Raw genomic sequence first — 12,297 nt, 5'->3', positions numbered from 1 at the left:
GAGCAGCCTTTCAGGTTATGTCGATAAAGGACTTGTTTTACTGTGGATATAGATACTTGTCTACCTGTTTCCTCCAGCATCTTTTCAAGGTCCTTTGCTGTTGTTCTGGGATTGATTTGCACTTTTCGCCCCAAACTACGTTCATCTCTAGGAGATGGAATGCGTCTCCTTCCTGAGGTATGAAGGCTGCGTGGTCCCATGGTGTTTATACTTGCGTACTATTGTTTGTACAGATGAACGTGGTACCTTCAGGCGTTTGGAAATTGCTCCCAAGGATGAACCTGACTTAAAATACATCCACAGCTACACCTCCAATTCAGTACACCTCCTATCAGAAGCTAATTGGCTAATTTTTTAAAGGCTTGACATAATTTTCTGGAATTTTCCAAGCTGCTTAAAGGCACAGTTAACTTGTAAACTTCTGACCCACTGGAATTGTAATATAGTCAATTTAAAGTGAAACAATCTGTCTATAAACAATTGATGGGTCATGCACAAAGTAGATGTCCTAAATGACTTGCCAAAACTATAGTTTGCTAATATGAATTCTGTGGAGTGGTTAAAAAATGAGTTTTAATGACTTCAACATAAGTGTTTGTAAACTTCTGACTTCAACTGTTTATACACCGATCAGCCACAACATTAAAACCACCTGCCTAATATTGTGTCCCCCTCGCAACAATCATCCATGCGATTATCTAATCAGTCAATCTTGTGGCTGCAGTGCATAAAATCATGCAGATACGGGTCAGGAGCTTTAGTTAATGTTCACATCAACCATCAGAATGGGGAAAAAAATGTGATCTCAGTGATTTGGACCGTGGCATGATTGTTGGTGCCGGATGGGCTGGTTTAAGTATTTCTGTAACTGCTGATCTCCTGGGATTTTCACACACAACAGTCTCTAGAATTTACTCTGAATGGTACCAAAAACAAAAAAACATCCAGTGAGCAGCAGTTCTGTGGATGGGAACACCTTGTTAATGAGAGAGGTGAACAGAGAATGGCCAGACTGGTTCGAACTGACAGAGTCTACGGTAACTCAGGTAACCGCTCTGTACAATTGTGGTGAGAAAAATAGCATCTCAGAATGCTATTCTGAGATGCGGGTTGGCGCTGTTTTGGTGGCATGAGGGAGACCTACACAATATTAGGCAGGTGGTTTTAATGTTGTGGTTGATCGGTGTATATAGATACAGTATATATACACTGTATATAAATAATTGAGAGACTACATGGGACGTTTGTAATTAAAAAAAAAAAAAAATTCATTTGTCACAAAGGAACCTTTAAAAGGAATTGGATAAGGCAGAACATTTATTTAAATATTGTGAAAAACTTCAAAAAGAAAGAAAGAAATGATGACTAGTCACAGCAGCTAAAATACAAACTTTCCCTGACACATTCATATAAATATTAATCTAAAATCTTGATGTTGATTAAACAAAATTCCATGGACATGTTATGCGTCACCTGCCAATATCCATCACAAATGTATCCATTTTATTTTTCAAGGTCCAATTCTTTTGTATTTTTGTCTTCTGCTGGTGTAGCTGAATATTCTGATGTCATTTTGACGTTTTGTTTTTGTGCCAGACTCCGTTTGTTTAATAGAAGTGATGATATGTTTTCTTACGCAAACAGTGTCAATTCATACCTCGAGGGAGGTGTTATTTTTGCCATTTTGAGGCGCTGTCCCACAGCCACCTCGCTCTGATGACAGAGCAATGTGTCACTGTGGACATTTACGCAGTCTCATGATCAATGTGCCAACTAGCCTGGCTTTTGAGCTGCATCAAGGACACCACACACTGAATAACTTTGAGAGAGGTCTCACTCGCTCTTTCTCTAATCTCTGTCAAGAGCGTTTTCCTTTCATCACGCTCCTGCCTCCAGGGGGCATCTTTTACCCTTAATGTCCTCATTTAACAGGTGTCCCATCTGCCCTAAAAATACAATACGCCTGTTGCGTGCAGGAAAATCTTAGACTGCAGCCATCGGGGTCTCACATTTCCACCCCAGTGCTTTCCATTGCACTAGTACATTGTGAATCCATGTCACACAGTGGACACTGAGAGATGCTCTTTTTTTACTTACTATAAGGGGGTTTTCCACCCAGGGATTACCCACCCAGTCTTAAGCCAACCCAGGGACCTTTTAACATAAAAATGCTAAACTAAATTGGTAACAACGTGTAATAATTGTATAATAACTGTATATTAATATTGTCACATTTTGTTAAACATCTGTTGACCTAGTTTCTATGTTAACTACCCTTACCTCCTTTGCTATGTGCTAGATTCATTTTGTGTATTGTCCGACAGAGAGATTTACATGTTAGTTTTGGTTTTACGTTTGATAGGAACTAGTGAATCAACCAAAGGTTATATTTTCCTCAAAGGAGCTCTTTTTTCCCGACCATATACATTTCAAAGGCATTGAAATGTATTGTCTACCCCCGTTTCTGCACATTACAGATCGAAAAGAGAATATCTGTAAACAGAAAATGAGAAAATGCATGTACACATGGTTTGTAATGTACATATAGAAATAAATAGGAGATATGGGGAAAACTGCATTTGAATATAGTTCAAGCCCAATGTTCACAAATAAGTTGGTAATCACTGAATGTCCTAAGTTAACCCAGTAAATGTGCAAAAGCACACTAGTGCACAAATGTCAATAGGTGTAGAAATAAATATACATAAAGATTGTGAAGTGAAGAATGATTGTACATGTTATGTATGTGTATGTATGTACAAGGCCATAGAATAAATGATCCACATTTAGAAATAGATAGAATTTGTTTTTTTTATATGTCCCAGATCTCAATCCCAGTCTTCTGATACAGGAGTTTTAAAACATTTTGATGCCAAGGACTCCCAAATAAGAGACCCCCATGCGAGGAGCCCCATTCCTAAAATCCTAAACAGGCTAAAGTTCCATTACTGTGTGAGAAAACAGTAAGAATGATATTATTGCAAAATTATATATTTATTTTGTCTTTGTACTAAAGCCAATAGAAAAGATTAAAATATTATATGGGAGAAATATTGTCTCTTTTTTTAACTCACTATTAAAGTAATGTTACATTGGTAAACTGGAAGAGAAACATTTTGAATTTAAATCTATTTGCAGTCTTTAGAAAACAAAAGTAAAATTTGGTAAATGTTTTCTTTTTCATACAAACCCCCTAGCACCCCCTTGAGGCCCCCAGTTTGATCCCCTTCTCTAAAACACCACTGGTATCTAATATTTAAACAGCACACAATCCCATTTGTCCTTCTGTTCTCCTTGAGCCCTCCCGTGTAGCATAGAAAGGTTGCCCTTTTCTCCATGAGAGAGCTTTCACACCCTTGACACAAATGTGAGTATGTGTAATACCATAAGCCCCCCTCATTGTGGATCATGTCTCATCTTGTATGCTGCATAATGTCATGAAAGATCAGGCAAGGTGTGAGGAGCTAACAATAGGTGGTCCAAGCACCCTCATTAGAGTCACTCTGGGATTTCCTGATTGAAAATGCAGGTTCAACCAGAGAGATGGAAATGGCAAAGCAGACAGGAGGTGTTAGACATCCAGAAAAGGGAAGGGTGGCGTTGTAATATCACTCTCATTAAGCTATCGCTCTACCCTGTCCCCCTAATGGTGCTGTAATGAGAATCTTACCTGGCCCCCTGCTGGCTCCACATCAGGGAAAGACCATGGCAGACCTGCTTAAACTCTTTGTTCTGTCTAGTGGGGCGTATCTAAATCCATGTTTTGATCAATGCAGTTATTGATTCAGAACTTCACTGAATGATTTCACTGAAGGTTTGCTCTGTGCTTTGTGCTGTTTTACACACAGATCAACTCTCTCGCTTTTGCTATCCCTCAATTCTCTCATCCCTTCCTCATAGACTCAAGGGATTATACAATAGAGCATTTCAAATCAAAATGGGATTTTCTCACTGATACTGCACACACATATGCACACTCACACACACACAACTCCCTGGACGATGGTGTAATCTAGTAGCTAGGGCCGGTCTAGACCGGTCAGGTCGCTGTGTGTTTTGTAGTGACATGCAACTTGATGTGCTTCCCATCTCTTGCATTCCGTAAAGGACACACAAACACGCACTCAAAGGCTGCAGGCAGTAATCACTTGGGCTAGAAATGCTCCTTTGAATGACAAATGTTTGTCATTGCATTTCAGACATAGAGAGAGTACAGTACCTCTTCAGGTTAGCTCCAAGTACAAACACTACACCCATTCAGCTGCCAGCAGCAGTCCCGCAGAGAAGATTTCACCTCACCCATGATGATGTCTGGCATGAACACACATATTCACACTTAAATATCAGTAGTCTTTAATACTATCAATGTCTTTTGGATTTGTGGCATTTCTATAGAATTGTCCCCACAGTGGGTTTCTTTCACTAATAATTGCGCATTTTTCATATTTATGTGTGCAGAAAAGGTTCTTATGCATTCTGACAGAATCATCACAGCTAATTATGCGCACAAGTTTTTTTTTTCGTTTTTTTTCTTCTTTTTTTTCTTTTTTCATTTGAATTTTCATTAATTGATTAGTGCTTGTCTCAGGTATGGGTTTTTTAATGGCTAATGCTGATACAGATAACTAAAGAACGGAATGGCCAAAATAATTTGGCTAATACAATTTAAACACAGGAACTGAGATGTATCAGAATACTTTGAACTGAAATGAAAGATTTTGAACTTACAAAATTAAACATTTCCATATGTATTATTTTCAAAAACTCACTAAAATATTTGAAAATCATTTGTGCATTATCCATTGACAGGGTTAGTGGTGGATAATACTTCTGTTAATCGGCCAAGTGAGCATGGTGATCTGCTGATAATGTTGGGTGATATATTGGTCTATCAGTAATGATGAAAATGCAGATTATTCTAAATGAGGGAGCACTTACCCACAATTAAAGATTAGCATAATAAATGGCCAAACCATTAACAAACAGTATAAGGGCTTTTCTCCACAACCTCCACTGTACAGTGATTCGTCCAGCCTGATCTCATGAAAATAGAGTGACTTTGGCAAAATTTTTGCAAAATGATATAACATGGTTTATTACATGTATCGCGGCAGTTCTGAGGTGAAATGTCCACTGTGTGGTGATAAAGGTGAGTTATATTTTTTCCCAAACAGATGAGGTGTTTAAGGTAAATGCTCTATTGAGTTTTAAATAAAATAAAGCCTACCTCCCTACCCTAAACCTTAAACCTAAACTCAATTGCTGAAGCAACCACATCATTTTAGTGGTGATGATTTTGATTTGACTCGATTATTTTGATTCCGTTTACCAAAAATATAAGTTCAGTTTCGTTCATTGGTTCGTTCATTGACCATTTCTTCAAGATATGCCTTTGTGCCTGTAGATGTCCCCAAAAGACCATCTTTTAAGCAATTGCATTGAACCAAAAGTGGTCATTTATGTCTTATTATCCTTTATTAAAATTTGTGTGTCTGCAGTTCTAATTAGGGATGGGTGATTTTCTTTTCGATCCAATACCAATAATTTCAAGTCCAATATCGTCGATACCGATACTTCTGTTAAAATGAATTTTCTTTTCTTTTTTTTTTTTTTTTGATTTCTTGGGATACATATTATTTTTAGTCTGAATACAAGTCTTTTTTTATTTATTTATTATATTTGTTCAAGTTCAAGCTCTTTATTGTCATTGTACAAGTACAAAAAAATTATTGTCTTCCACTTGCTGTTGCATAAATGTACAAAAGAGAGTAGAGATTAGACATAAATAAAAATACAGAACATTTAGAATCTAGGAAATATCTAAATATACAGGAATGCAGAAAAATACAAATATACAGCAAATAATAAAGCGTGAAGGTGCTTGAAATGACTGGATCAGATGTGCAAAATACTGTAGTTATAGTGAATGAGGAAGTGCAGAATATTATTGCACAAACAAGTCTATGGGGGAGTATGATGCAGATGTAGAGGTAGATACAATGTACGATGGTGTGCAAAGTGTTTACTGTAGAATAGAGGTATACAATAAATAATAAGTTAACATGTAGGTGCACAAAATGAGTAGATCAGATACAAATATTTGTAAGCCTAAACAGAAAATTATTAGACTTCCGTTTTGTTTACCCTTACAAAAATTAACTGTGGTTTCACTACAGTAACTATAGTTTAACCATGGTATTTAGTTAAACCATAGTTACCACACAAATAACCATGGCTACTACTACAATATTACTTAAGTAAAACGATGGTTAACTATTTTATTTAATTATTTATTAACAACAGCTTGTGTCTTTCAGCATGCATGTTAAGATGAGCAGAAGAAGAAATAGTTCCCATCCTGCACAAGTATTTGCTAATATAGCCTAATCCTATTTATTTCACTTTGAAGCTTATGATTGTTGTTCAAGTTCATGGTAACCAAATAGCCTAATAATATCCCTGTTAGAAAAATGTTAGAATTGATATTTTTGTGTGAGGATCAATATTTTTGATACAACATCAGTATCGGAAGTATTGATACTTTAGGATCGATCCGCCCATCCCTAGTTCTAATAAGAGACATCAGTTCTCAGAGTGTTTAAGCATCATAAGTGTTTCCCCATAAATTACAATAAAGCATATCTTTCATATTCTGGACTGCTGAGCACAACTTTTTATCAAGCTTAAAAAAAAGACAATACTAGCCTAAAAAATAATTAAGAGTTTCAAAAATGTCCATATGTCATTGTAGTGTGGTCATTATTCACTTTTATTCATAATTCATCCAACCCCGTTTCTTGTTGAATGAGGTTGACGAAATGAACAAACGACATGCAGCTCCTCCTCTCATTCAGTTGGTCAGCATTCATGATGACTGATTCGTTCATGTGGTTCGCGAATGAGTTCATGAATCAGTTCATTCATGAAACGACATGACAAATTCGTTCAGTGTGTCCAACCAATGATATGCTACTTTACAGCCCACTCTCGAATGCTATTGACTTGCACTATAGTCAGTCTTTAAAAGCAGGACAAAGGAACTCAAATGGAATTTGCATGCCTAAAAATGTACAAAGGCACTTTAAAAATAGAGTTTTAACACAAATGGCAGGTCTTATTTTCCCTATGTTTTAGTCAAATGCTGAGCTTCATTTTTACCAAGACAGAGAAAACTTTTAAAAACATTTCTATCCGTAATTCATGACACTTCAACTGTATGTCTTAAGTCATTTTTACACATTCATAAATTGGGGATTATGTTTTGCGCATAAACTTGTCTTATGTGCATTTCACCCCTTTCCATCCTTGTTAAACACAACTGACTCACATGCCTCCTCTCGTTCAGCAGATCCTCATTCATCACTGATTGAGTCGTTCATTCGCAAACAAGTTTACAGTACATTCAGCTCGTTTATGAACGACACCACTTATCTCATTCAGACACAAATGACTGACTAGTACTGGTTCAGTGAAGGGGGGTCGAACCAATGGTATGCTACCTCACAGCCCACGCTCGAATGCTGTTGGCTCGTGCTATAGTCAGTCTTTACAGGCATGAAAAGCCACCAAAGCTTTCTCATGCTTCAAACTAGAGCTCATTGGCTTCGAAACGGAAAGAAGTCAGTGAACGAGAAATATGAGTCAGTGCATGGAGGTGAACGAGAACAATTAGTTCACTTATAAGATTAGTTCAAAAAGACCGATTCACTCACGAACGAAACATCACTACATAATTTCGTGCTTCTATGATACAGCTCACTTGTCGACTCAAGTGCTCTTCAGGACTCTCACCCAAGTCCTTTGCATAGCAAGTGCAAAGCTCTATTATTTGAGCTACTGCACAATTTGATCGCACTTGAACAAGCTTGTAAATATTTTTGGTTATGTATGCAAACGTTAAAATGTTACAAGTCATGCGTCATACGAAATCAGGTTGGATTTGTCATACTCTCTGCTAACACATCCTTATACTCTCTAAAGAAATATAGAACATCACATATGTATAATATGTGTTTAAGTGAATGAGATGCAATAAGAGCATTTCACAGGTACATTTATTTTGCCATGTTTTGAGGTGTGTGTTCAGCAGCACCTGAAAATGAACATAACGCTTGTCTGCTCTCAGCTCTGTTGCTGAGTTTGTAGACCGTAGCCAATTCAGACGAGATGAGTGACTGAGCAATGTATCAAATGAATAAAAGGCACTCTGAAGCAAACTGTGTATGACAGTGGGTAATTTTGTGTGTATTTTTGGAGAAGAGTCTCCTCGATTTTCTGCTGTGCACCCAAGACAGTCCCACTTTTTTACATAATCAATACTCGTCTGTTTCTCTGATCTGGGTTGGACATTGACAGAAGCATTTAAAGAACAGACTGGGTGAATAGGTGGGTGACTAGATCTCACTCTTCATGTAAGATAAAAATCCAATATTTAATGCCTTTGATGCCAAGGTACAAACCGATCTTGTCTCCCCTGGCTCTGTTTTGGTATGGTACTGTGTCCATCTGTCCATGTGTATCAGAGGTCAACAATCAGTAACCACATGCCCAAACATATGCCAATGGCAGTGCACCACCATGTGGCGCTGTAACACAGCCCCTCCCAAGGAGCAAACTGTTTGTTACCCATCGCCCCTCTCTAGAAAATGTTCTCTGTATCCTATTGATAGGCTGTTGGTTTGTGCTCTTCATATGTCACACTATCTGCCTTGGCATGCTTTAGCTTTGTGAGTGTTTGTGTGTGGGTGGGTTTGGGTGGGTTACAAGGACATATTTTTAGGTTACTATCTGGTAATTACAAGGGTATTATGCTATAAATGTGGTTTTTGAGGACATTTCTAAGTGTCCCCATAATTCAAATCACTTAAAAAAACATACTAAACAATGTTTTTTTGAAAATGTAAAAATGCAGAAAGTTTTTTGTGAGGGTTAGGTTTAGGGGTAGAATAGAATAGAATCTAGGATAGAATCTATAGTTTGTACAGTATAAAAATAATTATGTCTATGGAGAGTCCTCATAAGGATAGCTGCACCAATGTGTGTGTGTGTGTGTGTGTGTGTGTGTGTGTTTGTGTGTGTATACTGTTGTGAATATTTCATGTCGGCTCTGGCTCAGTACAGGTTGGCTCCACCAATCTCTCTTAATACACCAGCAGCTCTGGTTTCTCACAAAGTCACACTTGCAAGTACATTTAGGAATATAAATGCAAGCTCAAAGGCACTTACAGACAATCTAAATAGTAATACACACACATATACTGTACACTCTCCTACACAAATGAGCATCCTGACATCCTCTTCAATTATTAACTTGTAGTTTACATTCCTGAATATAAGAGCCAGTGCAATTAACATTTACACTTCCAAGGATCAGTTTTGTTTTCTAGTCGAAAAGTAACAGTTCACCTAAAAATGAAAATTATGTCATAATTTACTGTTCCAAACCTGTATGGCTTTCTTCCATATGTGGAACACAGAAGATGTTTTAATGGATATCTCGGTCTGTCTTTTCAATACCAAGGTGGTGGATAGTGCTTCACTTTAAAGCTTTAAAAGGACTCAAAAGTATCATAAAGTGAGATCAAATATGACTCGTTCACGGTTGAATACCTTCTCATTCGAAAATGTGCAAACTTTTAGTGTTAAACTAGTTCTCGCAAAACGTTTACACTAACAAAGTTTTTTTACCACAACCTATTGTATGCTTTTAGAAGTCTTGGAATAAGATGCATGAGCTACATGGACTACTTTTATTATACTTTGGGTCCTTCTTTAAAGTGAGGCACTATCCACTAGCCCATGAAATCCAGAACCCTGACACTAAACAGAGTTTAATGTCCTACTATAGTTTACTTTTTTGTCATCATAATCTTACCTCTTTATGAGACTAATGACAGAACTAGGGCTTTGCAAAAGTTTTTGCAGTAGATGTTAGTTTTTTATGTTAAGAATACTCAGTGAGTCAAACAATTAGTAGGTGTAGTAGTGGAAGTAGTAGTTTTATTTTCTGTTTTTTTTTTTTTTTTTTTGTTTTTTTTTTTCAACCAATGGCAGACAAGGGTGAGTGTTCAGGAAAACAGTCATTATTTTTGCAATTCCAGCACATAACATGATGAACATTTTTTTGTAATAAAGTCTTCTATAATCAAGTTCCTTTATATCAGTGCCATCAAAACACATCCATGTTTCCTTTTTGTTTTCCTGTCCCTATAAATCTCCATAACAGTTGTTGGGACCTGGGTAGCTCAGTGAGTATTGACGCTGACTACCACCCCTGGAGTCGAGAGTTCGAATCCAGGGCATGCTGTGTGACTCCAGCCAGGTCTCCTAAGCAACCAAATTGGCCCGGTTGCTAGGGGGGGTAGAGTCACATGGAGTAACCTCCTCGTGGTCGCTGTAATGTGTGGTTCTCGCTCTCGGTGGGGCGTGTGGTGAGTTGTGTGTTGTGCGTGGATGCCGTCGAGAATAGCGTGGGCCTCCACACGAACTGCGCGGATTGATGGTAATCTGAGATTTGTCCTCCACCACCCAGATTGAGGTGAGTCACAACGCTACCATGAGGATTTAGAGTGCATTGGGAATTGGGCATTCCAAATTGGGGAGAAAAGGAGAGAAAAAAAAATATCCATAACAGTCTCCATAAGGCCATACACTTCTTGTATCTGCTCATCTTAATGAAACGTGGATATCCGTATGATAGCTAAAAAGAGATAAAAAAAAAATTCTGCCTTCCACCCATCATTAGGCACAGCCATTAGAGAACTCGGGATATAACATCAGAGCTGCCATGTTGTAGTCAAAACACACCAGTGTTTCCCATTAATTACCTAGACTGTGGCGGCCCACCACCGTTTCATAATGAACCATAAATATTTTTACACTTCTCATAATAACATAAAAGATCTCTAACATTGTGTTTTGCGCTGTTGCTTCGGCAAAGCATTTCTCACTCCCAGTCAGTCACCCTAACCCTGGTTGCAAGTACACTGTTAGGTTGGGCATCGGTCATAATTTTAGAAAAATATACAACATGTTTTTGACATGTTACTTGAGCATGTAACTTAAATGTCCTTTTTTTTCTCTCCAGACAAGTAACTTTTATGCTCTAGTCGATTTTGTGTTTTGACCATTTGTGAACTGCGTTAAACTCAGTCTCATTTATGCTTTGTGGGTGTGACTTTTTTGCCGTGTCACCACCATTCATATCCATACAACTAATGTGTTTATAATTAAATTACTACTAGAGCACAAAATTGTTTACAAGAGCACAAAGTTCTTCATAGGTCTAGCCTCTTGATTTTGCTCTCAAAATGCACCAGATTGATGCATTCAACTTTAAAATGTTCAAAACTCTCTTACGGGGGGCATGCCCCCAGACCCCCCTAGAGGGTCCGAGGTCCACCCACCACAGTCTTACAAAATCCTATGGGAAACACTGCACACATTAATTTAGCTAAAGTCTGCTTTAGTACAGTACGTGAATGTGAATACTGAGAAAATAAAGAGCCAAACCTTCAAAAGGTTTTTCCCCATATAGAAATCGTATTTCTTATTTTCAGTTCAGAACTCTTTTACGACATCAGGTTTATTTGATAACAGTTTTGATAACATAATTTGAAATAATTTTGAGTTTAAATGAAAAACATCTCTTGACAAATGTCCATGTGCACTATTATTCAACCCTCAACCTCAGTACTTGGTAGGGCATCCTTTTGCCTTGATAACCTCTAATAAGTGATTTCGGTAAGTGCTGACAAGATTCTGACACCTCTCTCGTGGAATCTTTGCCCATTCTTCTCATGCAAAAGCTTCCAGCTCATTGAGGTTTGATGGCTTCCATGCTGCAACTGCTTTCTTTAAATCCCACCAAAGATATTCTATGGGATTTAAAACTGGAGAATGAGAAGGCCACTCCAGGACATTCTGGGACTGATTCCTTAACCAAGCTTTGGTTGACTTGGAAGTGTGCTTGGGATCATTGTCTTGCTGGAGAGTCCAATTATCAGCGAGGTTCAAGTTCACAACAGAAGGCATAACATTTCTCCTCAAAATGGCTTGGTATTTCTGTGAATCCATGATGCCCATCACATGGTCAAGACTGCCTGTTCCTGCAGCAGAAAAACATCCTCACATAATCACTGACCAACCTCCATGCTTGACTGTGGGGATAGTATTCTTCTGGTCATAAGCCTCGCCTTTCTTGTGCCAGACACACTGCTGATCCATATGGTTCCAGTTTTGTTTTGTCACTCCATATAACTGTCCCAGGACTCTGCAGGCCAATCTAAATTCCTTCTG

This window comes from Myxocyprinus asiaticus, chromosome 47 (genome assembly GCF_019703515.2).
Source record: "Myxocyprinus asiaticus isolate MX2 ecotype Aquarium Trade chromosome 47, UBuf_Myxa_2, whole genome shotgun sequence".
Taxonomy (NCBI): domain Eukaryota; kingdom Metazoa; phylum Chordata; class Actinopteri; order Cypriniformes; family Catostomidae; genus Myxocyprinus; species Myxocyprinus asiaticus.
Note: the sequence above shows the minus strand (reverse complement) of the source record.